Genomic DNA, 14,629 nt, shown 5'->3' with positions numbered 1-14,629 from the left:
CTTTGAGGACAAGGACATTTTAATTATGTTAATTCTTCTTATCCACAAACATAGTATGTGCCTCCATTTATTTGTATCTTCTTCCAATTCTTTTTTTAGTGTCTTATAATTTTTTAAGTACAGATCTTTTACATCCTTGGTTAGATTTATTCCTAGGTGATTTATTCTTTTTGAAGCATTATAAATGGGGTTATTTTCTTAATTTCCCTTTCTGATAATCTGTTATTGGCATATAAAAATGCAACTGATTTCTGGATATTAATTTTTTATCCTGCTATGTTACCAAATTCATTTGTTAGTTTTAGTAGGTTCTTGATGGAACTAGAAGGGTTCTTTATGCACAGTATCATATCATTTGCAAATAATGACAGTTTTACTTCTTTCTTTCCAATTTAGATGCCTTTCCCTTCTTTCTGTCTGACTGCTATAGCTAAGACTGCCATTACAATGTTGAATAAGAGAGGTAAAAGCAGACACCTTTGTCTTGCTCCTGATCTTAAGGGGATCACTTGTAATTTTTGTCTTTGAGTATGATGCTGACAGTGGGTTTGTCATATTTCAGTATATGGCCTTTATACTGTTTAGATATGTTTCTTCTATTCCTACTTTGCTGAGAGTTTTTATCATAAATTGGTGCTTTTTCTGCCTCCATTGATAATGTCATATGGTTTTTATCCTTCATTTTGTTTATGTATCACATTTATTGATTTGTGAATGTTGTACCAACTTTGCATTCCTGGAATAAATCCCACTTGATCATGGTGTATGATCTTTTTGATGAATTGCTCTATTTAGTATGCTAATATTTTGTTGAGCATTTTAGCATCTATGTTCATCATGGAAATTGACCTATAATTTTCTAGTGCATTTGTTTTTTCCACATTTTTTATTGCTTTTCAAGCACAGTTGTCTCCATTTCCCCTCCCCCACTACTTCCTCCCACACCAGCCATCCACACTTCCCACCCTTGATCCTACCCCCCTTTGGTTTTGTCCCCACCTCCTACCCTTGATCCTAACCCCCTTTGGCTTTGTTCATGGGTCCTTTATACATGTTCCTGAAAACCCCTCTCCCTTTATCCCCATTATCCCCTCCCACCACCTTTCTGGTTACAGTCAGTTTGTGTCTTTATCTGGTTTTGGAATTAGGGTAATGCTGACCTTGTAAAATGAAGTTGGGAGTCTTCCCTCCTCTTGAATTTTTTGGAATATTTTGAGAAGGAGAGGTGTTAATTCTTCTCAGAATGTTTGATAAAATACGGCTGTGAAGCCCTCTCATACAGGGCTTTTGTTGGGAATTTTGAATTACTGCTTCAATTTCACTAGCTGTAATTTGTCTATTAAATTGTCTAATTATTCCTGATTGAGTTTTAGATTTTATGATTTCTAGGAATTTATCCATTTCATCCAAGTTGTCCACTAATTGTCATAGAGTTGTTTGTAATATTTTCTTACAATCCTTTGTATTTCTTTGGTGTCAGTTGTTATTTCTCCTCCTTCACTTCTGACTATATTTATTTGGTTTCTCTATCTTTTTTTGATGAGTCTATTAAAATTTTGCCAATCTTTTTTATCTTTTCAAAGAATCAGCTCTTGAATTCAGTGATCTTTTGAATCATTTCTTAAATTTTATTTTATTTATTTCTGCTCTGTATTATTTCCTTTCTTCTATTATTTTGGGCTTTGTTTGTTTTTCTTTTTAAAGTTCTTTTAAGTGCAAATTTAGATTGTTAATTTGAGCTAATTCTTGTTTCTTGAGATAAGCCTATAATGATATGAATTTTCCTCAGGATTGCTTTCCTTGTGTCCCACAGATTTTGGTGTGTTGTGTTGCCATTTTCATTTGTTTTAAGGTATCTTTTCATTTCTTTCTTGATCTCATTGTTGATCCACTCTTTGTTTAATAACACGTAATTTCACTTCCATGTATTTGTGTATTTTCCAGTTTTCTTCTTGTGATTGGTTTCTAGTCTCATTATGTTCAGAAAAAAATGCTTGATATGATTTCAATCTTCCCAAGTTTATTGAAACTTGGTTTTTGTCTTAACATGTAGTCTATATTAGAAAATATTCTATGTGCAACAGAGAAGAGTGTATATTCTTCTGCTTGGGGGTAAATGCTCTGTAGACATCAATTAATCCCATTTGGTCTAGTGTGTCATTTAAGGCCATTGTCTATTTGTTGATTTTCTGTCTGGAAGATTATCAATTGAAGACAATGATGTGTTAAAATCCCCAACTATGAGTGTATTTCTTCCATGTTTCCCTTTATGGCCATCAAGATTTTCTTTACATATTTAGGTGCTCCTATGTTGGGTGCATGAATGTTTGCTAGGGTTGTATTTGCTTGTTGGGTTGTTTCCTTTATCATTATGTAGTATCCTTAATCTCTTACTATACAGCCTTGGTTTTAAAGTCCATTATATTGAATATAAGTATTGCTGCCTCAGCTTTTTTCCCTTTTATTTGCATAAAATATCTTTTTTTCCATCCCTTTCCTTTCCACCCACAGCCTCTGTGTATCTTTCATTCTGAGGTGGGTCTCTTGGAGACAGCATATCTATATAGGCCTTGTTTTCTTATCCATTCAGCTACCCTATGTCTTTTTATTGGAGGTGATAGTATTTAGTGACATTTTATTTTTTAACTATTTTCCTCTGTTTTTTTCTTCTTCTTCTACTTAAAACAAGCCCTTTAACATTTATTGCAGAGCTGGTTTGTTGTTAACAAACTCCTTTAGCTTTTTCTTGTCTGGGAAGCTCTTTATTTTTCCTTCAATTTAAAATGATAGCCTTGCTTGATAAAATAGCCTTGATTGTTGGTCATTGCTTTTCATCATCTTGAATATTTCATGCCAATACCTTCTGTCCTGAAATATTTCTGTTGAGAAATCAGATGACAATCTAATGGGAGCTCCTGTGTAGGTAACTAACTGTTTCTCTTTTGCACCTTCTAAGATTCTCTCCTTGTCTTCAAGCTTTGCCATTTTAATTATGATGTGTCTTGAGGCAGGCCTCTTTTGATCCTTCTTGTTTGGGATTTTCTGCTCTTCCTGGATTTGTGTTTTATTTTCCTTCACCAGGGTAGGGAATTTTTAGGTCATTATTTTTTGAAATAGATTCTCAACCCCTTGCTCACTCTCTTTCCTTCTGGAAAAAGAGATGTTGTTATGCTTTATCAATATTGGAACCTTGTTTTTCCTTCCAAAGATTTCTTAAACTCTCCTCATTTTAAAAATTCTTTTTACTTGTTGCTGCTCTGCATGGATGTTTTTTTTTCCTACCTTGTCTTCCAAATCACTGATTTGAATCCTCTGCTTCTTCTAACCTACAGTTTATTTACTCCAGTATATTATTTATTTCACATATTGCATTCTTTATTTCTTACTGTTTTTTTTTTCATTTCTATGTCTCTTTTCATGCTGTCAAGAATCCTTATAATCATTACTGTAAACTCTATATCTGAAAAATTGCTTGCCTTTATTTCATTTAGTTCTTCTGGAGAATGCTCTGGTTTCATTTGGGGTCTGTTTCTCTATCTTACCACTTTGGCTCCCTCTTTGTGTTTGTTTCTATGTATTAGGTAGATCTGCAAAGACTTTGGTTCTTTGGAGGTATTATCAATCCACACCTTGTCTCTGTCTGCTGGGTCTGAGTGTGCACAAAGAACCAAGCGGGCATTTACTGACACCGGGCTAGGTGTAGAGTCAGTTAAAGTCTCAAGTCTGCCAGACATCTGCCTTCACCTGCAAGTTTTCTGTTAGGCTTAATCACTGAAAGTGCCTCCAGCTGTACCCCTCAGCAGCTTGGTTTAAGCTCCACAGTGTGGGCCAAGAGGAATTTCCTCGGGTGAGGCAATTGTTTCTTATAGGCTGATGTTGTACAGAGGCACACTCTCTGCCTGAGAAAAATTGCTTCTGCAGTAAGGGGGAATGACTGAGCACAGGTGTCTTGGTGCCTGACCCTTCAGCTCTCTGCCCAGAACCACCAAACCCAGACTCTGCTTATGTGTCTATGGTCTGCTCTACTCTCCCTTAGCCAAAGCCCAAGGTAAGTGGCTACAAATTAAATTTTGTGTGTTTGTCCTTTAAGAGGTTCTTTGTGTCTCTAGCTATCTCTCTCTGGTGAACAGAACCCTGCAGCTTTTGATTGACAGATATTACTTGGGTTCCTTTCCCAGGTCAAGTGTTCTAGGCTGGGGTTCCAAGCTTGGGGTTTAGACCCTTCACTTCTCGGGGGAACCCTCTGGCTGCTGAAATATCCCTCCAGAACTTTACCTGATGTCTGTGGGAGCCCAGCCAGCCCTCTTGCACCACTATACTTCTACCAGTCTCATGGTGATGTGGTTTCTTCTGTCTGTCCTTGGTTATAAGGCTCTCTCCAGCTAGTGTTCAATTCTTTATTCAGGATAATTTTTCTATAATTTGTTGTAATTCCAGTTTGGCCCTGAGAGGAGGTTAGTGTAGCTTCCACCTACTCAGTTGCCATCTTGGATTGCTAGAAGAAAAATTCTAACATCAATCATTCTTTAATCCATTTCTAAGAGATATGCTTTTGCCTACAGCTTTGTTGATTGACCTTCAGGGTAATTTCAGAAACTCCAAGCTTCATTCTGAATTAAAATCAAAGCACAACTCTTTATTGCACAGTACAATATTTTTTTCAGTTTAGCAAGAATTTATCATGTGCCTAGCATTATGGTAGGCAAAGGAAATGTTAAAGGTAGAAAATGTGGTTCCTTCTCTCTTGACAGCATATACCTTATTTCATGGAATAATTGGAATTTCAAGGAATACATTAACAGAGACTTGGATATAAAGATCAAATCATTATTTGTTTACATGAAGTTTGTTCTCTTACTGGAGGCCCTCTCAGAAAAAAGCAGCATGGTAACTACACAAGCCTCAACTGCAGATTTCATACAAAACTTCTCCCTTTCTCTTCCCACTATATCCCACCAAGTCCAGTTGATTCCACCTTCCTAATATTTCTTGATTCAATACATTCTCTCCATCTTTTATGCTGCAGCTTTAGATTTGTCCACTTTACATTTGGCTCAAATCACTGCAATACCCTTTTATCTTTTTTTTCTGGTTTCTTTTTACTCTGGCTTGTTACTTAAGCAGTTTCTTAAAACATAGGTCTCAGACAATGCTTCTTTTATTCATATTCTTCATCACTCTCAAGAAAAAATCTAGACCCTCTCTTCTAAACTTAGGTCTCCAGTTTTGTCTTTATCAGCATAGACACTACATTCCACCAGAACATTCCCAGCTGTTTCAGCATCTGGATATTTGTTTTTTTTATTCTACTCCCTTCTTAGAATGATCTTTCTTCTCATCTTCCCTCACTTGACTAAAAATGACAACAACAATGACAACAAAAACAAACAAAACCCACCTTTCAAATTTATTTTTATTTAAGAATATATCTTCCAATTACTCTTAAGCAGAACTGACCTTTTATTCTTTGGGTTCTACCCTGTAGACTAGGTACACTTCTGTCCTTATTCCTACTATATCTACTCTCATTTGATTGTGTTCTCTAAAGGCAGGATCCACATATTTGTTTCAGCAGCTCCTAGGAGAGTGAGCCAAATTGACTGAGAAAATAAATGACAAATTCATGCTAGGAAAATGAATGGTCAAAATGTTGTACTCCTATGGAAAAATATATGAGAAGTGGTTCACCCAGTGTAGTATTGTCCTGTTACTGCTTTAATAATTGACCACAAGCTTGTACCTTAAACCAACATGAATGTGTTATCACACATTTCTGGTCATCAGGAATCTAAAATGAGTCAGCATGTCTGCACCCCTCCTGGAGGATCTACAGGAGAATTTGTTTCCTTGCCTTCCCCAGGCTCTAGAGGCAGCCTGCTTTCATTGGCCTGTGGCCCCACATCACTCTGACTGTTACTTCTATGGTCACATATTTTCTGACTCTTGTGCCATCCACTTCCACCTTTTGTGGGCCTTGTGGTTATATTGGGACCACCAATATAATTAATAATAATCTCCCCATCTCAAGGTTCTTAGGCAACCACACTTAAAAAATTCCTATTGTCATGTAAACTAACATATTCAGATTCCAGGAAATAAGACATCTTGGGGGCGGCATTAATCTGTCTGCCACACCCAGAATTAAGCCATTCTTGGATATTATACTTTCCAGACCCTTTGCTTTTAAATGGAATGTAACCCTGCAGGGAAGAGATGGCTGGTATAAAGAAATTAGAAAGAACAAAACAAAATACAGACTATCTGAGATTCACAGGCAAGTTTAACTATCAGCACACATGCCCACAATCAGTTTGTATACCTGCCTGTAGGCATTCACATCTGAAATATTTTTTGGCCCATCACCAGGCCAAGGCCTTCCATTAGGCTCTACATTGTCCTTGAGGTTTTTCTTAAAATAATTTTTTTAAAGATGAACCTGAGGTTGATTTCATGTGCTATGGTGCCCAATTGAAGATGATTTGCCTCAGCTGCCTCCCACTTAAAAAAGGCCCAGATGAGTAAATATTCTATATCTAAAAGCTCACTTCAGTCTTCTTAAGATGGCAAGGGAATTCAGATCTATACTTTTCAAAAGCACCTTCAGAAATTGGTTGGAACACTTAGGTAAGAATGTGAATACCTTTGTGTGGAGATGGTTGTGATTTTCTAAAGAGTTACATGCTTTGTTATTTTCTTTCCAAGCCTGAGGAAAACTGTCAGATTGAGTCCCAGAGTCCTCATGGCCTGAAATTTAATTTGCTCAATGATATGTGCCTATCTTTAGGATTTTTCATCTCTTTTCTACAAGAAAAGACCACAAGTTGTTGTTGCTGTTTAAATACAGTTTTTGTTTGTGTATAGTTAAAATAATCCTCCAGCGATATTGCATACCTTCATCTCCTTGTCTGAGAGAACAGTGAATCAGTCAGACACCAGTTTAACTTCTCTGTTTCTTTTCCCTTGAGATCTGTTGGCCCTTGTCCGTATTCATCAGCCCTTTCTCTACCTTCATTCTAAATTCTCTAAATGTGTTTGTGCACATTCGTGTGCGTGCATGTGTTGGTATAGTGAGGCTCAAATGCCTTTTTTTTTTCCCTCACTGAGTAACTGGATTCAGAGTGTAATAAGCCTATGTTCTGAAATATCTGCACTAATCCTCTTGCCCTGAAGGCAATGGCTCTTGAAATCTTAAAAGTCCTTTATCACACTAAAATCTATTTCTCTATATCTAGGAACCAACTTATAGCGTAAGTATTTGCTATACAAGTGTCTTTAACTGACAAGAAAATGCTTTATCCATCATAAAATTTCCAAGTCACCCAAATTTCCCTTCTATTCTGCTTGCATTGTTATTTGTGGATGTTGCATAAAACAAGTTAGAATCATAAAAGTGAGAGTCTAATCAGGTTACTTCCCACAGCTACTTGAAAAGTCAGAGAAAGGTATGTTTCTCACTGGTTTTAAGAAACAGATTCTTGTGCCCTGGCTGGCGTAGCTCAGTGGATTGAGCACGAGCTGCGAACTAGTGTCGCAGGTTCGATTCCCAGTCAGGGTACATGCCTGGGTTGCAGGCCATGACCCCCAGCAACCTCACATTGATGTTTCTCTCTCTCTCTTTCTCTCTCCCTTACCTCTCTAAAAATAAATAAAATCTTTAAAAAAAAGAAACAAATTCTTACTCGTAAAAAATCAGTAATTAGATACTATTGCGAGATATCAGGTAAGGGAGGCCAAAGTGACATGAGATAACTTTCTAGCAAACTCAAGTTCTGAAGTGTTGACTGAATTTGATTTTTGTAGAATGGCTAACAACCTGAGGGCATTTTCCAGAGCTGCTAGTTATGTATCAAGGAGTTCTCTGAATTTGGCTAAGCTTATTATGGATAGCATTGTCATTTATAAGAAAATCCTATGAGGTCTTTTAAGTACATAGAGTCCTCGAGAAATATGAAAAATGCACACAGTGAACTATGAGATAGGCAGTGCTCACTCTCTGGAGACTGACAGGTTGTCTTGACCCAGACTGGATTTGAAGCTCAAGTTCAAGATATTGCTGGACTGAGTTTTAGATCACTAAGTAATCCCCTCTGTCTCATCTTCTCTGCTCAGCCTGTGTCAATTTTTTCTTTAAGTACCTGAATTACATTTTTATGTTGCTTTTTAAATAAAATGATTGTGACATTTTTAATACATTTACAGTTCATGTAAGTCACTACTCCTTTCACTTAATTGAAAGGTAGGTTAGATCATTCAAATTTTATAATGTAGTATCGAAAGGAATTCAAATTGAACTCAGACATAAACAACCTTCTTCAAATTTAAGTGCAAATGAAGCATTAGGGCTGTCCAAATCTGAACTCAACACCATCTTTATTTAAGGAACCTAAAATCATTATAATAAAGGTTGGGGCAAAAGTAGGTTTACAGTTGTTTGTATGGAAAATAATACAATAATTAATAAATAATACAAGATTAAACTGTGTTCTGTACTCGCAACTGTAAACCTACTTTGCCCACACTGTATAAACTATGAGAGAAATCCACAACCAAATATAGTTAATTATTAGCTTTTTAAGGTAGTCACCCCATTTTATTTTTGGAAGCATCTGATTCCTGAACTCTGCTTTGAAAGCGAGGAGGAGGTAGACAAACCAAGGGTAGTGAGTGAGAGGGTGCCATTCTGGGAAGTGGGAAAGCCAAATAGGAATGGAGTGTTCATTGTGTGGAAGGAGAGTGACAAGACATAGTTTTTAAGAGATGGCAAAGGGACCACCATTAAAAGCCTGATATAACAAACATACTGGTAATTTGGATCCTAATCTAAAATTTATGGGTAGATAAATGTTGGGGAAATTTTAAGAAGTAGGAAGACGTGATGTGATTTGGGTTTTAGGAAAGTAACTCTGACAACATTACAGAAAATAGGTGGGTGGTGGGGAATAAATAGTGCAAAACTGGGAGCATGGAGATGAGTAAGAGATGTCAAAATTCAGAAGATGGCTGTCTCATCTAGACAAGGAGAGGTGGGAAGGTGAGATGCAAAGTAAAGGGAAAAGTCAATGATAACTCTTATCTCTTGCTTGAGCACCTGGATGGATGGCAGTGGTGTTTGCCAAGGTAGGTAACAGCAGATAAGAAGTAGTGCTTAGACTAGAAAAAGAAGTAAGAGAACAATGACATTGAGGTTAGGAGGATGGAACACAAAAATAGCATGGTAAATAAAACCTTCTTGATTAACATGGTATTACCTTTTTCTTTTAGCAGCCTATACCTTTCAATTCTTTCTAAATGAAATATGCTTTAACTGTACCATATTAACATTATATACCTCCATGCTTTTTTTTTCTGTTATATCCCATTTCATTCAACTTCTTATCACATTTTCCCCCTTACTTGTAAAGTCCACACTTTTATTTTCCTTTCTGGTGTAACTTTGACAGACCACTTATCTCTTATATCTTAGTAACCCTGTCTATGTTATAAGGCTAAATTTTAGCATTAGAAATTCATATACAGTCTCTTTCAACTCAATCTTTAATTTCATAATTCTTAGGTTTTTAAGGCAGCTTAACCGTATCAGACCTTTTCTTTGTGAATGATTTGATATGCTTTGGTCAGCATCAATTTGACTATAGGAAGGGTCCAGCATGGGATCATCTAAGCCTGGACAATTTGCCCAAAGCTGATAATTAACCCCCAATTCTGCTTATGTATTTTCTTTAAAAAGATTAAGAGCCTGGAGGCAGAAAGAGCAGCCAGTGATCAGGCTCACCATCTGTTTCTGGACTGTGAGAAATTTAAGCACTTTGAATTGTGCTAAAACCCATGGTTTTCTAATAATTTTATAACAAACCCCTTGATGATTAATTACATAGTAGAATCAATCCCATGACAGATCTATCCAAAAATTTATGTCTTCCCATTATTAAAAAAAGTAGTAGAGATAAAGTAAGGAAACTACAAATCTGAGGTGAACTATCAAAGTACAACTTCACCTCTTTTTAAAGATTATTTTGCTCCTCAGTGAAAAAGCCCTGTCCTAAGTAACTTTGCATGCACAGATGTGGTTCTTAAGTGAACCAGGAAATCAAAGATGAGGCCTAGGATCTGGGCGCCTGAGGCTCTTCTCCAGACATCCACGATGTCTTCTTCCTTTTACTTCCTTCTTCTTCTTCCTTTGATTGCTGTGCAATGTTTGCTTAGATAACACCTTCCTAGCAAGGTTTTCCTGGCTGCTTTATTTAAAAGGGTCCCACTACCCACTCAACTTTCCCCATTTTCTTTCCTTGCATCATTTTACTCCATAACACTTGAATTCATTAAACAAACTATATATTTCACTTTTTAAATTTTGATTTATGTTCACCTTTACCTGCCCAACCAGAATGTAGGCTCCTTGAGGCATAGATATGTGTCCCTTTTGTTCATTACTGTACCTGTAGTCCCTAGGACAGCACTTGACACATGATACACACCCAATAAATATTTGCTGAATATGTAAGTGGTCAATTGTTTTGGAAATATTTGCATCTCAACATTTTTCCTAAGAAATTTATTTTTATTACTTTTCCTTACATTTAAAAAGAAGTACTGAAATTGCTTTATAACCATAAAATTGTGAACAGAAAGGATATTGTTGTAAAAAAGATGGGAAATATCTTAAGCAGTTGGTCCTAGGGGATGCCCATTGTTTGTTTGTTTTAAAGAAAGAAATCTAAGGAAATTTCATACCATTTTCCATAGTGGCTGCACCAGTCTGCATTCCAACCAGCAGTGCACTAGGGTTACCTTTTTCCACATCCTCACCAGCACTTGTTGGTTTGACCCAGCAATCCAACTTTCGGAAATATATCCGAAGAATCACAAAACACCAGTCAGAAAGATATTTGCACTCCTATGTTCATAGCAGCATAATTTACAATAGCCAAGATCTGGAAACAGCCCAAGTGTCCATCAGTTGATGAGTGGATAAAAAAGCTGTGGTATATTTATATAATGGAATACTACTCAGTTATAAAAAAGAAGGAACTCTTACACTTCATGACAGTATGGATGGACCTGGAGAAGATTATTATGCTAAGAGAAATAAACCAGTCAAAGACAAATACTATATGAGCTCACTCATATGTGAAATCTAATGAACAAAATAAACTGATGAACAAAATAAAACCAGAGACATGGATGCATGGAACAGACTGACAGATAATCAGAGGGTAAGGAGTCAGGGAGGACTGGAGGGACTTTAGACGAAGTACCTATATGCAAAGCCAATGGACACAGACAACAATATGGTGAAGGATGGAGGGTAGAACAGGGGTTGGGTGGAGATGGGAAAATGTAGAGAAAATGGGAGACATCTGTAGTGGTATCAACAATGAAAAAAGAAAGAAAGAAATCTGTTTCAAACAGTATATGGTTAAGGTAACTGTTAAAATTCTTGACTTTATAAAAATGGATTTTTAAAGGATTTTTGACAAGATCTTTGGATTATTTTATAAAGTATATTCTGGAAACACACATATATAATGGCCTAAGGGAGGGATCTTGTGAATATTTGGCTTCTGTTTTTAAAAGCGTTTTATTCTCATTTGAATTGTTTGGATAATAGTCTCATAGTTGTTCCTCCACTGTCTGTTAGATTTAGAGCTTTTGGAGGAGGCCAAGAAAAAAAAAATGAATGAGTAGGCAGAATGTTAACTTGTTGTATATATGAGCAGAATATTATTAATTTATTAATTTTTGGCTCATGCCAGCTTTTAAGGGGGTAGAGAATAAAAGCATGCTGTGATCAGGATGGGCTGGTTAAGTAGGTAGAAGAGGCTCTATGACTTCCTCAATTCAGCCCTACTGTGCTTTGTTCAATGTGAGAATTCATGCAGACTTTATTTTATCATTAACTTCAAAACCATAAGACTGAACAAAGGAAGGAGAGAGAATACAGAGAGGAAGAGATTTGGCCTTTAGTTCAAGACTAGCTTTGAGTTCTTCAGAAATCTGAAAATTCTTAGAAATATTTTTAATTTTGATATGTTCTTGTGTTTATTCATTTTTTTCAACAAATAGTTTTGATTGCTCTGTATCAGGCACTGTGCTCTATCTAGGTAATATAAAGAATCATTTATTTTTAAAAATGTATGTTTTGAGGCTGAAGTAGTGACAGGTCGTGTTGCAAACACTAATGATGGAGAAGGGAATGCATCAAAGTCCCTGCTTCCCCTGAGCTCACGTCACATAATCAGAGAAAGACAATAACTAAGAACTAAAATGAAAACTCACAAATATGTCAGGAGCTGAAAAGTACTACAGTGGGAAATATAGCCACGTAATATATCCCATGGAGCTAGGGATAAGCTATCCCTAGCTCCATGGGATAGAGCAAGGCATGAGGGTATGGAGATAAGTCTGAGATGAAACAAATAGCAATATTATTTTTAAGGGTCATTTTGTGCTGTAGAAAGGTAGCTCTTGTGACAAATGTGAGGGCCAGTTTGAATGATGATGAGATAATGGCTGGCATTTAGGTATCACTGTGATTGTACAGGATGGAGATGGCAAAGTCTGTGCTAAGAGGGTGGCAGTGAGGTACAGAAGAGCATAAGTAAATAGAGCTATAGATGTATATTTATATATCATGTGTAGATCATAGATCAATATATCTTACACATTTAGAGAGAGAGAAAGTTATAGAGATGGTATAAGTTGTGTTAAAAAGTAGACTAGACAGGACTCCATTATTCCTTAAATCTTGAGCAGCCACTTAATTCAGGCAATGTGTAGACACTCAGACTCACAGTTTGTGTGTGTGTAGGTTCACAATATTTTACATAGAAAGGTCTGTTATGTATGAAACAACGTGGACTGTGTCTGCTGTAGAAAATATTTAGCAAATTTATGAATTGTGCCTGTCACGTTTTATGTGTCTTCTCAAAAAAAGATACTTTCTAGAGTGTATTAGTAAAGGAAAATGTATTTTCATTTTAGAGTCATGTTTGTACTGTATAAGCAAGTCTTTTCCCTTCAGGACACAGAGCCTGGTCAGCTCTACTTTACTAAAGGTAATAATAAAGCTATCAGATGTTCAGTAAGGAGACAATTGCCTTGAGGATAAGGAATTGTTAGCTTATACATAATACAAAAAAATTTACTGGTTGTTTCCCACCCACCCTACCCCTTCAAGAATGCAGCCACCAATTCCTATATATGTGCACACACATGCACATACCCATATGAAGTATCTTTTAAAAAGGATTCTCTAGTAGAAAATGCTTTCTCTTCCCATTAGATTAGATTACTGATCCAGAGTGGAGGGTTTGTCCCTGTCTGACCAGGACACTGATAAGTCTCATGAATTGAAATTTATGTCTTCTGATGTTACTGATGTGCCACCAGGCTCCTTCAAATTACCACAGACACCAAATGAATTTTATAGTCCATTGGGGGCTGTCCATGCTTGTTAAAGTGATATTTACATCTCTTGCATTGCATGGAATCACATCTGCTCCTTGGTAAATAATCATAGTCTGAGTCCTAATCCTCTATCTTTTGCTTCTTTAAATGGGCTCTACATTATACATCCTCTACTTCTTAGAAAACCAGTCAAAAGATGGCATTATGATCAAACCCTAATGGCCCTGTTGATTACCTCTATTGTGTATCATCTTCCCACTACTGGTTTTTTAACATGTATTTCTTAGATGGATTTGTTCTATTTCTATGTGGCCTTTCCCTAGTTCTATTCTTCTTTTACTAGTTTCTATTATTTTCTACTTTTCTTTCTTCCTTATTCTATTAAAATCACTCTGCTGGGAGATTTACTTATATTACTGAATTTAATTCTTTCAAGACTCTCTAAGTAGGTATTTCTATTCTGATATAATAGATGCAAGAAGGTTGCCCAAGGTCATGCAGGCAATAGAAGAAAAAGCCAGAATTCAACTTCTGATTATAAAATTCCAAAGGCTATTCTTTTTTATATCCAATACCATTTCTTGAAAAAGCCATTTCCCTTCATTCTTCTAAACCTCACTCTGGCATTCTCAGTATCTTACAGCAAACTCTCCTGGGAGAAGAAAACAGCACTACAATATTCACCCCAGTACCTGTCCAGCTGCTTTCCTGCCGCTTTCCAGCAATATGAAAAGATTAAAAAACATACAATTTGGACTCAGGAAATATGCTTTTGAGTGTAGTTTTACATCAACTAATCTAGGCAAATTCCTCCCAAGTACAAAATGACATAGTGATACTCGTAAGATCTTGGAGTTGTGGAAAGATAAAATTAGGCTAGTTAGAGATGTCCATTGCAAGCTGATTGACCCAAAGTTATAAAGTGGCTGAAGGTCAATGGCTTGGATAAAGGGACCCACTGAGATATCCCAGAGTTTCTGCAAATCAGATCGTGGAGAATGCCTGGATCTCTGTCTTTCTTAAGCCATGTTTGTGCAAACCACTCCACGTATTGTTCTAAAGTTCTTTTGTTTTCTTAAAGTGTACTGAAGTCCAGTTTTGCTATTTACAACACAGGAAATATGACAAATACTGTATCCAATTTGCAACTCCCAGGAGTTTGATTCAAAGTAGATGTTACTCTGGGGCCAAAATGGCTAAATTGAGTAGATTTGAGGAGTTT

Source organism: Phyllostomus hastatus, unplaced genomic scaffold (genome assembly GCF_019186645.2).
Source record: "Phyllostomus hastatus isolate PE091 unplaced genomic scaffold, TTU_PhHast_1.1 phas_contig_86, whole genome shotgun sequence".
Classification (NCBI taxonomy): Eukaryota; Metazoa; Chordata; class Mammalia; order Chiroptera; family Phyllostomidae; genus Phyllostomus; species Phyllostomus hastatus.
This window is presented reverse-complemented; position numbering follows the sequence as displayed.